This window comes from Silene latifolia, chromosome 8 (assembly GCF_048544455.1).
Source record: "Silene latifolia isolate original U9 population chromosome 8, ASM4854445v1, whole genome shotgun sequence".
NCBI classification, from domain to species: Eukaryota; Viridiplantae; Streptophyta; class Magnoliopsida; order Caryophyllales; family Caryophyllaceae; genus Silene; species Silene latifolia.
Genome location: NC_133533.1, coordinates 109,802,898 through 109,814,904, shown reverse-complemented (window position 1 = coordinate 109,814,904; position 12,007 = coordinate 109,802,898). Strand labels below are relative to the sequence as shown.

The 12,007-nt window shown below is 38.0% G+C and overlaps 1 non-coding gene across 1 annotated transcript; it reads right to left on the bottom strand.

Moving 5' to 3' along the window:
• Positions 1 to 2,587: 2,587 nt before the first annotated feature.
• LOC141597708 (small nucleolar RNA R71) lies at positions 2,588 to 2,694 on the bottom strand. Its single transcript, XR_012522928.1, has one exon. It is a non-coding gene; the product is annotated as a small nucleolar RNA R71 (small nucleolar RNA).
• Positions 2,695 to 12,007: the final 9,313 nt, after the last annotated feature.

Genomic DNA, 12,007 nt, shown 5'->3' with positions numbered 1-12,007 from the left:
AGGAGACCGGTTGGGTGGGGATTGGGTGGGGCTGGTAGGCTCGACAGTGGGGGTGTGGGTGGTGTGCGAACTGGTCAAACAAGTGAGGTGAGAGAGTTGTGTCAGGCGGTCGAAGGAATTGGTAGGAGTCGGGTTTAACGGTGAAGGAGGACGCGAATGGAAACACGGATTCATCGAAGGTTACATGGCGAGATAGGATGATTTTACCTGTGTCGAGAGAAAGGCATTCGTAAATAATACATTATTACTTAAGATGCAACGATATTTACGGGATTTACATTGACTAAACTAGGCAAGAATATATTTACTAATAAGGAGCATCAGCGGGGTCAAGGCCTGATAAGTGCATATTTTATATACTTTCATCCCCTATATTAGCTTCATTTTATTTGTTAATTAGCACTTATCATAGTGTCATAAGCTAATATTTGTTGTTCTAGTGTATTTGCTTGTCTTAACATGTTTTTGTAGGAATCTAATCATTTAGAGGCTTTTTCCTATCATTCTATACACGAAGTTTATTAAGCAAAACAAGACCAAGTGTTGGACTAAGCATGGAGCATTGGATTGGGTTTTTCATGGAGAAATTGATGGATTAATATGTATAATGCAAATGTTGACAACAATCAAAGTCAAAGCCCAATGTTCAAATCCAAGTCAAGGTGGAAAGCAAAAGATTCCAACATGCTTAGGATGCTTTTTGGGAGCTCTAAAGATCATAGATGGAGCATTTACCCGGGTGCATTAAGGGTCATTAATCACGCACTTAGGATTCCTCAAGCAATTAAGTGAGGAATTAAGCGAAAATACCCGGAAACACACGACCCCGATCGGGGTGAGGTGGCCCCGATCGGGGTTGCATGCCTCTTGGCCTTTACGTTATGCTCTCCTCTCCTATAAATAGGAGAGGTATTCCAAGGCTTTGAGCATCCAATTTTTACGTCTCATTTTAGTTCTTCATAGCCTTAAGCATTATATTTCTCTCAATAGTTTTTATATTAGTTTACAAATTAGTTAATCTTGTAGTCCTTAAACATTTGGTTATTATTACATTTCAAGCATTTGGTTCTATTTGTTTCTTCCATACAAGTTATTTCTATTAAGGTATTTCTATTTCTAGTTTACATTTTACATTGCTATTTAGTTTATTATTAATCTCATTTCATTAGCATAATTTCCTTTACATGTTATATCACCTAATTTGTTTAGATCATACTATCATGTTTATCACTTCTCTCAATATAGTTTACAATTTACATCCTATTATGAGTAGCTAAATTTCCTAGTCTAAGGGTTAGGGGAGTCATGCATAAATTTAATATATAAACATGATAAAATAAGTTAATAATAATATTGTTCATATTGCTTCTATCACATGTTTGCATCGTCACGTTTAATCTTTGTTTAAGGCCTTATTCAAATGATTAAGTTTGTTCATTGATTCTATAAGTCGAGAGGCACGGAATTGAATTAGACTAAGCATGTATAGTAGTACGACCTAGTCATGGACGAGAGTTTCTCTAGGACCCGGTCTATGGTTGATGCTAATATCGTAAGATGGGTATCTTTAAGCCTAAGCAATTGACAATGTTGTTAGTACCAATTTTATCATGATCATATGTTTATCTTTGCATGTGTGACCCGAACCCCTTAGACTCTCTTTTATTATATAATTTACATCATTATTGTTATTAATCATCAAACAACCAAACCAAACCAAATCGTAATCGACCTTGATAAAAAATCTACCCATAGCAATTCACGACGTAATTCCCGTTTCCTTGTGTTCGACCCCAATTGCTACATTAACTTGTTGTTTACGGTAATTATCTTTGCATAGGTACGCGATAAGCCTATCAAATTTTGGCGCCGTTGCCAGGGAAACGGTTTTATTGCTTTTTGAATTGTCGAATTTTATCTTGTTTTCCTTTGTCTTGGGGAACACTTGTTCCTTAAAACCGTTACTTATCACTTCTCTAGAAATTGTTGTCTTATGCCCAGGTCCTCTCGTAGTGGAGAATTGCTTTCACCGGATTCCGAGCCCGAGAAAACCTTTAGGAGAAGACGACGATTTTGGAAGGAAGTGAAAGAAGCCACTTCTCCCATACAAGTTGAAAGTGCTAGAAAGTCTTACTTAGACGATCTAGAGGTCCTTGAAGAGAAGGAGGTTTCAAGTTCATCATCTCCACCACCATCACCATCTACTACCAAAAAGATGGTGAAACTTTCCGATCATTCAAAACCCACCGCGGTCATGCTTCCGGCCGGAATCACAACCACTCAAATCACCGCACCGGAATTCGAGATCAAGCCGGCTTTCATTAGCCTTGTGGAGAGGAAGCAATTTGGAGGAAGTCCTTTGGAGGATCCCAATTTGCATGTGCAAAACTTTTGTGACTATTGCTTCATGATCCGTCAAACGGGCGTTACCCAAGCCCAAATAAGTGAAATGCTCTTCCCTTTCTCTTTAAAGGACAAGGCCAAGCTTTGGATCAATAGCCTTGAACGCACCACCTTGGGAATCACCAATTGGGAGACATTAGCTCTTGCTTTTTATCAAAAGTTTTTTCCACCAGAGAGAACTCAAACTTTGAGGAGCCAAATCACCGGATTCCGTCAACAAGCTCTTGAGAGCTTATATGAGGCTTGGGAGAGGTACAAAGAGCTTCAAAGGCAATGCCCACATCATGAGCTAGATGATTGGTTTCTAGCAATAACATTCTACAATGGATGTTGTGCCGAGTCGCGAAGGATTCTTGATTCCGCCAACAATGGGCGGTTTGATCAAATTGACACCGACCTTGCTCATGCTACGATCGAATCTATGGCGGTCCATGATGCCCAATATGTCAATTCCCGAGTTGTGTCATCCAAAGGTAAAGAAGAATCCTCTAACAACTCCGTTTTGCTAGCTCAAATTGCTTTGCTCCAACAACAATTGGCGGAGAGAGATGCTAAAGATTCCACTCAACAACTCAATGTTGTGTCTTCAACAAGCCAAATCATCGTTTGTGATGGATGTGGAGGTGCGGGTCATTATGCCTCTCATTGCCGAGCTCCTATGGAAGAGATAAATGTTTTTCAAGCTTTTAGACAAAGTTCATATCCACCGGGTACATTTTCCAACACTTATAACTCGAATTCAAAATTCCATCCGAACTTGTCTTACACAAGCAATAATGTACTTAACCCTCAACCCCCACCACAACAAAATGCCTATGTTCCTCAACAACAAAAGTATATCCCTCCGCCGGGTTATCAAAATCAACAAAGGCCCCCACAAAACAATTACCAACAAAATCAATCACAAAATGGCCAACAAAACAATCAAGGAGTTGGTAAGCTCGAGAGCATGATAATCCAAATGCAAAGGGAATTATTGGCTCAAATTCAAAAAAATGATCAAGCTCATGGTGCCGCGGTCAAGATGTTGGAACAACAAGTGGCTCAACTAGCCGCTTCTAGCTCTCAAAGGAAGAATGGTCAACTACCTCCCCAAGGTGAGCAACCACATAAAACTGTTAATTCTATTTCCTTGAGAAGTGGTTCAAGCTATGATGGGCCATCCATGACTTTGTATGATGAGGTGGTTGTTAAAAAGGCTAAGCAAAGAAGGCTAGTGAAGAGCCTATTGTTAAAGATCGTGTGCCATTTCCTCGTCGATTGTTGATGCTAAAGAGGAAGAGAAAGCTTGATGCTAAAGATGTTGGGTCTCCTATGCCAAAAGAAAGTGATGAGGTGGTTGTTGAAGAAATCTCTCCTAATGCTAAGGAGAGTGATGCCGTTTCAAGGAAAATGGATGCTCCCAAGGAAAATGAGAAAGAGATAGTGAAAGATGTGGAGGATGCTCCTCCCAAGGAAGTTATTTCCCCATCGTCTAGCAAAGCACAAGGAGGAAGGTAAGTTTGCTAAATTTTTAGAAGTTTGTAAAAATTTATAAGTCACCATCCCGTTTATGGAATTGATTACCCAAGTCCCTTCTTACGCAAAGTTTATGAAGGAAATCCTCTCAAAGAAGCGATCCTTCAATGAGGTTGAGACCATTGCTTTCACCGAAAAGTGTAGTGCACTCTTACAAAACAAGTCTCCCCCAAAACTTAAGGACCCCGGTAGCTATTCTATTCCTTGCACTATAGGCAAATATATCATTGATAAGGCCCTTTGCGACCTAGGTGCTAGTGTAAGTGTCATGCCCTACTCCCTTTGTGAAAAACTTAACATGGGTGCTTTAAAATGCACAAGTATTACATTGCAAATGGCGGACCGCTCTTTAAAGCGACCTCTAGGTGTCTTAGAAGATGTTCCCGTCAAAGTTGGCAAGTTTTTCATACCCGTTGACTTCCTCATACTTGATATGGCCGAGGACTCACAAACCCCAATTATATTGGGTAGGCCATTTTTACGCACCGCGGGTGCGTTAATTGATGTGAAAAATGGGAGGTTGACGTTGGAAGTGAGTGATGACCGGGTTTCCTTTAGCAAAAAAAACACCATTATAAGCCCAATGTTACAAGAGTCTTGTTATTTATTTAGCACTGTGGACTCTTCTTATGCCTCTACTATGCTTGGATCCTCACTAATGGATCCGTTGGAGGACGATGTTGGTGTTGTTTGCTTTGTAGGTGACGATGCTAAAGGCACTAATGCTAGGAGTGCCAAGAGGAAAAGGAAATTTTATTTGAACAATTTCAAATGGTTGCGGAATGCGAAGATAGCTATTAAATGGAGCTCGGTTGGTGGCAAGCTCAAGTACCAAACTTGAATCAAATAGCTTCTTACGTCGTGCGGGACGTTAAACCAGCGCTTCTTGGGAGGCAACCCAAGCTTTTTATTGCTTTTATTTCTTTTTGTTTTTAATTTTCTGCAATTTGTTGTTTTTTGTAGATTAGTAATAAAATGTTCGACTTGATGATGTTTCTTTTTGTGATTTTTAGGTGAAAATGAAGGAAGACGAATTGGAAGACAATATGGCACGCTTCCCCATGTCACGACCCCGTTCGGGGACGTGGTTTTCAAGAAACAAGAAGGGAATTAAATCAATGCCGAAGAGGAGGTCAACCTCGATCGGGGTTGCCAGCCCCGATCGGGGTCGTGGTTCCGTGAAATTTTTGCCTTTCTTTCTTTTGCGGGTAAAGAGTGAATCATTTTATCATTCTTATAGAAACCCGATGGTACCTCCATTCTCTTTCTTTACCATTTTTCTTCACTATTTTTCATTTTAGTCACAAAGAAGCATTCTCCATCCCCCGAATTCATGCTAGCTTGGGGGAAGGTTAGCAAGTCGAGTAAGTTTTTAGTTGCTTTGCATTTTAGTTTAGATCTTGCATCCCATTAAACATAACCTCTAATCCTTCTTGTTTTGTGCTTTGAGCCATTTTTATGGTTTGATTGGGTATTATGAATTGTTGGCACATTGAGGACAATGTGATGTTTAGCTTGGGGGGAGATATTGCATTTGCATATAGAATAGTTTGCATGTAGTGTAGAAAATTTGAAAATTTTTGAGAGAAATTTTTGCTTTGTGCTTGCTTGTAGCCTACTTTCCTCTTTGCTTATCCTAATAGTGGCTTGTTGCTAATGATTTATTCTTTCATGTTGGGATATTAGCTACATGGGGATGTCTTGACATAGTAGGTGTGAGATGAAGAATGAACCGAATGGGCTTGATCTTGACTTGTGGCAAGCTACAAAATGGTAAGGTAGAGCCTCTTTTTGACCGATGCATCCATATCCGGCCTCTCTTAGGTGAGTGTAGGTCTCCTTATGATGTGTGTTTTATCAAAACGCACAAGTATGGTTCTCATGTCATCTCTTGGTAAGCATGCATTCATTTGTTATAGCATTTTGGAGCCATTCACATGAATATAATTGCCTTCTTGACCCCTTCACAAACAATTTTCCCTAGCTACATTATAACTTGCCTACCTTGTTGAGCTAGTAGCTTGTTTGGTCTTGTTTTGGTGCTCAATTGGGATTTGTTTCAAATTTTGAATATCATGTAAGCTTGGTCTTAATGCTCTTGAAAAAGAAACGAGAAACAAGGAAAAAAAATGAAAGAAAAAAAAAGGTGAAAAAGAAAAATGGTGAAAAAAAAATGAAAATGAAAAGAAAGAAAGAAATGAAAAAGCATGAAAATGAAAGAAGAAGTATGCATTGAAAAGGAAAAAGAAGAAGAAGAAAAGATGTGAGAAATTCTTAAGCATTATTCATACATTCTGGAGGATTTTCTCATGATTTGAATTGCAAAATTGGGTTAGAATTGGGATTGAGCATCCTTTACAATTTGGTTGTTGCTAGCTTGACATTAGCTCCACAATCCATAATTCATTTGTTCCCCCTTCTTACCCATTACATATTGCCTTCTTCCTACCCATTTGGCTTCTTTATCATGCTTGCATTTGATTGTTTTGGCTTACTAGTTTTGATTGATTACCATATTAGATTGCGGGCACATTATTATAAGTCGAGGATAGTTGAGTGTTTATTCAAAAAATTGTCCTTTCACATAAAAAGAATTCGAGTGCCCCGTGAGAGTCCATAAGTCAAAGGATCATGCAAGAGCTTAAAGGTTCATTCAAAGTTTTCTATGCTACGCCGTCATGTAAATCTCAACCATGCTTTGCTTTATTCCTTGCCCATGTTGCTTCGGGTTTCTAAATCATTATGCTTAGCTTGTTTGGATATTGCAATTGATGGGATTTGGTTTCTTGCTTGGGGACAAGCAAGGGTTTAGCTTGGAGGAGTTTGATAAGTACATATTTTATATACTTTCAACCCCTATATTAGCTTCATTTTATTTGTTAATTAGCACTTATCATAGTGTCATAAGCTAATATTTGTTGTTCTAGTGTATTTGCTTGTCTTAACATGTTTTTGTAGGAATCTAATCATTTAGAGGCTTTTTCCTATCATTCTATACACTAAGTTTATTAAGCTAAACAAGACCAAGTGTTGGACTAAGCATGGAGCATTGGATTGGGTTTTTCATGGAGAAATTGATGGATTAATATGTATAATGCAAATGTTGACAACAATCAAAGTCAAAGCCCAATGTTCAAATCCAAGTCAAGGTGGAAAGCATAAGATTCCAACATGCTTAGGATGCTTTTTGGGAGCTCTAAAGATCATAGATGGAGCATTTACCCGGGTGCATTAAGGGTCATTAATCACGCACTTAGGATTCCTCAAGCAATTAAGTGAGGAATTAAGCGAAAATACCCGGAAACACACGACCCCGATCGGGGTGAGGTGGCCCCGATCGGGGTTGCATGCCTCTTGGCTTTTACGTTATGCTCTCCTCTCCTATAAATAGGAGAGGTATTCCAAGGCTTTGAGCATCCAATTTTTACGTCTCATTTTAGTTCTTCATAGCCTTAAGCATTATATTTCTCTCAATAGTTTTTATATTAGTTTACAAATTAGTTAATCTTGTAGTCCTTAAACATTTGGTTATTATTACATTTCAAGCATTTGGTTCTATTTGTTTCTTCCATACAAGTTATTTCTATTAAGGTATTTCTATTTCTAGTTTACATTTTACATTGCTATTTAGTTTATTATTAATCTCATTTCATTAGCATAATTTCCTTTACATGTTATATCACCTAATTTGTTTAGATCATACTATCATGTTTATCACTTCTCTCAATATAGTTTACAATTTACATCCTATTATGAGTAGCTAAATTTCCTAGTCTAAGGGTTAGGGGAGTCATGCATAAATTTAATATATAAACATGATAAAATAAGTTAATAATAATATTGTTCATATTGCTTCTATCACATGTTTGCATCGTCACGTTTAATCTTTGTTTAAGGCCTTATTCAAATGATTAAGTTTGTTCATTGATTCTATAAGTCGAGAGGCACGGAATTGAATTAGACTAAGCATGTATAGTAGTACGACCTAGTCATGGACGAGAGTTTCTCTAGGACTCGGTCTATGGTTGATGCTAATATCGTAAGATGGGTATCTTTAAGCCTAAGCAATTGACAATGTTGTTAGTACCAATTTTATCATGATCATATGTTTATCTTTGCATGTGTGACCCGAACCCCTTAGACTCTCTTTTATTATATAATTTACATCATTATTGTTATTAATCATCAAACAACCAAACCAAACCAAATCGTAATCGACCTTGATAAAAAAATCTACCCATAGCAATTCACGACGTAATTCCCGTTTCCTTGTGTTCGACCCCTATTGCTACATTAACTTGTTGTTTAGGGTAATTATCTTTGCATAGGTACGCGATAAGCCTATCAAGGCCCAGTTAGAGAGAAGCTAATGGTTAATTTAGCTAATTCTTATAGCTAATCATACGCCATTTGTATTAAGAAATACTTAATTGTTTTAACCGAAACACAAATTAAGCGTGGTTGTCAGACAAAGTAGTTACATGGATAATTTCAGTTATGGGTTTCATACCTAAAGTGCAGCCCTGTTTTAGTTTTAGTTAAAATTTCAATGGATGAAAACTTTGAATTTTTAATTAAAATTTTGATGGATGAATATTTCGTAATTTTAGTTAAAATTCTAATTTTGTTTCAAGTTCATTATACCATTATTCATTCGACCATCTGTACTAAAAAGTTTTATCCCCTAATACAAATCCTGACTCCATCATTCCCTTGAGCCACGGTGACTTCTTTTGGAGGAGTATCAAAGAATAATCGTAGTATCACATGAACCTTCTGTTGTGTGGAAGCGTGAATATCTCGTGTTGGGCCTCGACTGCACCGATGTCCACTGTCCATTATAGTACGATATTGTCTGCTTTGAGTCAAGCCCTCAAGACTTATGATGTTTCAGGTGTCTAGAAGTTGGGGCTGTAAAGTGTGGGAGTTCTCCATGGAGGTCAAGGTCTGAGTCAAAATGATTATCCTTGATTTGAGGGGAGGATTGTTAGGGTGCAAACTCATGTCTCACATCGGTAGAATAAAGATGGAAAATCATCTTTATAAGTGTCTACAAAATATAATAGTACGAGGCCTTTTGGGAAGGAGCCCAAGAGTAAATCTGTGAGGGTTTGGCCCAAAGCGGACAATATCGTACTATTATGGACAGTGGACACCGGTGCAGTCAAGGCCCAACACGAGATATTCATGCTTCCGCACAACAAGTGGTATTAGAGGGTTACTAGCAATAGTTGCACATCAGGATTTAGAACTCGAACAGCTAGATGTGAAGACAACTTTCCTACATGCAGAGTTGGAAGAAGATATATACATGACTCAACCAGACGGTTTCCAGGTTCCTGGCAAAGAAGACTACGTTTGTAAGCTGAAGAAGTCCTTATATGGGCTAAAACAATCACCAGGCAGTGGTATAAAAGGTTCGACAGCTACATGATGGAAATTGGCTACAATAGGAGTCCGTATGATTGTTGTGTTTATTACAACAAAGTGAAGAATGGGTCTCTCATTTATCTGATCCTATATGTAGACGATATGTTGATAGCTGTAAAGAGCAAGTTTGATGTTCAGAAATTGAAGAGTCTTCTCAGTGCCGAGTGTGAGATGAAAGATTTCGGTGGAGCAAGAAAAATTCTGGGAATGGAGATCTACAGGGATAGGAGCAAGAAGAAGCTTTTCTTATCTCAGAAAGGCTATATTCAGAAGGTATTGTCAAGATTCGGCATGTCTACTACTAAATCTATAGATACTCCTAGTGCCTCAAATGCACATCTGTCTGCTGCTTTTGCACCCAAATCAGCTGAAGAAAGGGAGTACATGTCCCAAGTTCCGTACTATAGTGCAATAGGTAGCTTGTTGTATGCTATGGTCTGCACTAGACCTGATCTAGCGCAGTCAGTCAGTGTGGTGAGCCGATTTATGGGTGATCCAGGTAAAGAGCACTGACAAGATTGTGAAGAGAATTTTCCGGTACCTTAAGAGTATATCTAATGTTGGTCTCATTTATGGAGGTGATAGAGAGTGCCTTGTGTCAGGGTACTCGGATTTTGATTATGCAGGAGATGTTGACAGCAGACGATCAATGACTGGTTATGTTTTCACTCTTGGTGGTTCAGTCTGAGGAAGGCTACATTGCAGCCTACAGTTACTTTGTCTACTACTGAAGCAGAGTATATGGCGTTGACTGCAACAACTAAAGAGGGTATCTGGTTAAAAGGGTTGGTCAGTGATTTGGGTTTACATCAGGAGCAAGCTATTGTATTCTGTGACATGTGCAATATGCTTGGCTAAAGATTAAGTCCATCATGAGAGGACTAAGCATATAGATGTGAGATATCACTTTCTGAGAAATGAGAAGAGGATAAAGGTGAACAAAGTGGGTACTGCTGATAACCCAGCTGACATTTACCAAGCCAGTTCCGCATAGCAAGTTCCAACACTGTTTGGACTTGCTAAATATCCGAAGTCTGTAATTACCCCTTTGTGGGCAATATCTGAGGGGGAAGGGAGAAGAGTTTTCTGGTACATTTGGCATCTATGGGGGTGCATCTGGTACATCTATCTACTTGTGAGAAAATTCAAGTCAAGGTGGAGATTTGTTGGGTTTGTGCCTTTATTAGGTCATTCTGTATTAGGTCTTAGAGAGTATTATATAAACTCTCTAAGCCTCTACATAGCAGTCATGCTTATCATACCGTCTAAATCTGTAATATGAAAACTCCTCACATATCAATAAAACTCTCGCTCTTCTGCCATGTGTACATAGTTAACACACCGTTAGTGAACCGCGTAAATCTGTGCGTTTGTCTTTTATTGTTCTTTCTTGCTTCCGTTATCACACCTTCAACATTATTGTGTGTCCTAATAATTCAACACAAATTCTTAAGACGGATATACAAGTGGGGTATTATTTAACTCGTAATTGGAAAAGGAAAGGGCGTCATCGGGCGACACCCAATTTGGACGCCACCCTCTCACATGGGGTGAGTGAGGACCCTTCAATAAAGAATGGTTGTGAGAGGGTGACACCCAATTTATGCATCACCCCGTGGCGCTCTATCACTATCCATTAATAAACATACAGCCATTTAATAAGCCTGCAAGACATGTCCGAATCCAGAATGTAACTGGCAAAAGATACGTACGTACTTGTTGAGCACTTCTTGATTCAACGATGACATATACATGACATAAGAGATCATTACCAAAACTACTTCATTCACAAAGAGAATATAAAAGAAACAAAGAGAATTGCCATATTATTAATTAGAGTTTTGAGATATGATTAACATTAAGGTGATTCTTGTAGCTATCGTTGCTTTTGAAAGCGTCTTCCAAACATCGTTCGTTCATGCCTCATTCAAGTTGAATATATCCGGAGGTAAGTCCATGCATTCTTGTACCATCAATTCTTATAGCAAGTCTTTCTTGTGACGAGAATATCCATAAACTTAGGACGGGTCAAGTACTATTCATGTGGATAAATAAGATAAAATAGATTGCTACTTTCTAGACATTTTGCTTTTGTATTGTCTACCTACATAAATAATACTTGACCCGTCACAAGTTTGCGACTGATATACCTGTCACAAATGAGTATTTGTGCAATTTTAACAAATTTTTATCATGGACGAGTGCTGAATAAGTGAATAGTCATTTTTTATTATATATATATATAGAAGTGTAAGTCGTAGCCTTTTAATTTAGACTCTCTCCATTTTTTTCTCCATTTCCTCTTTAATACACTAATAGTTTAATATATTTTCTCTCTTCATTTATCAAAACATTGATTTTATGAAATGATTACAATCATTAGATCGAGACAAAATTTAATATGGATCGTTTATAAGAAATGGAGGTCTATTTTTTTCAAGGGAATTGAGAAAATCTAGACGGATAGCCTATGTATCCATGGTCACTACGCAAATTCTTCTTGTAGACACTTTTCGGCTACATTGTTGACGGGGTAAAATATCCTCATTTTAACGATAAAGTGTTACAACTTAGAAAATAGTTCTGATAACTTTTTACCAAAAAATGTTTACATTTTATTGTAAATGAGTCACATTTATTCTGTCTTAATCTTAAG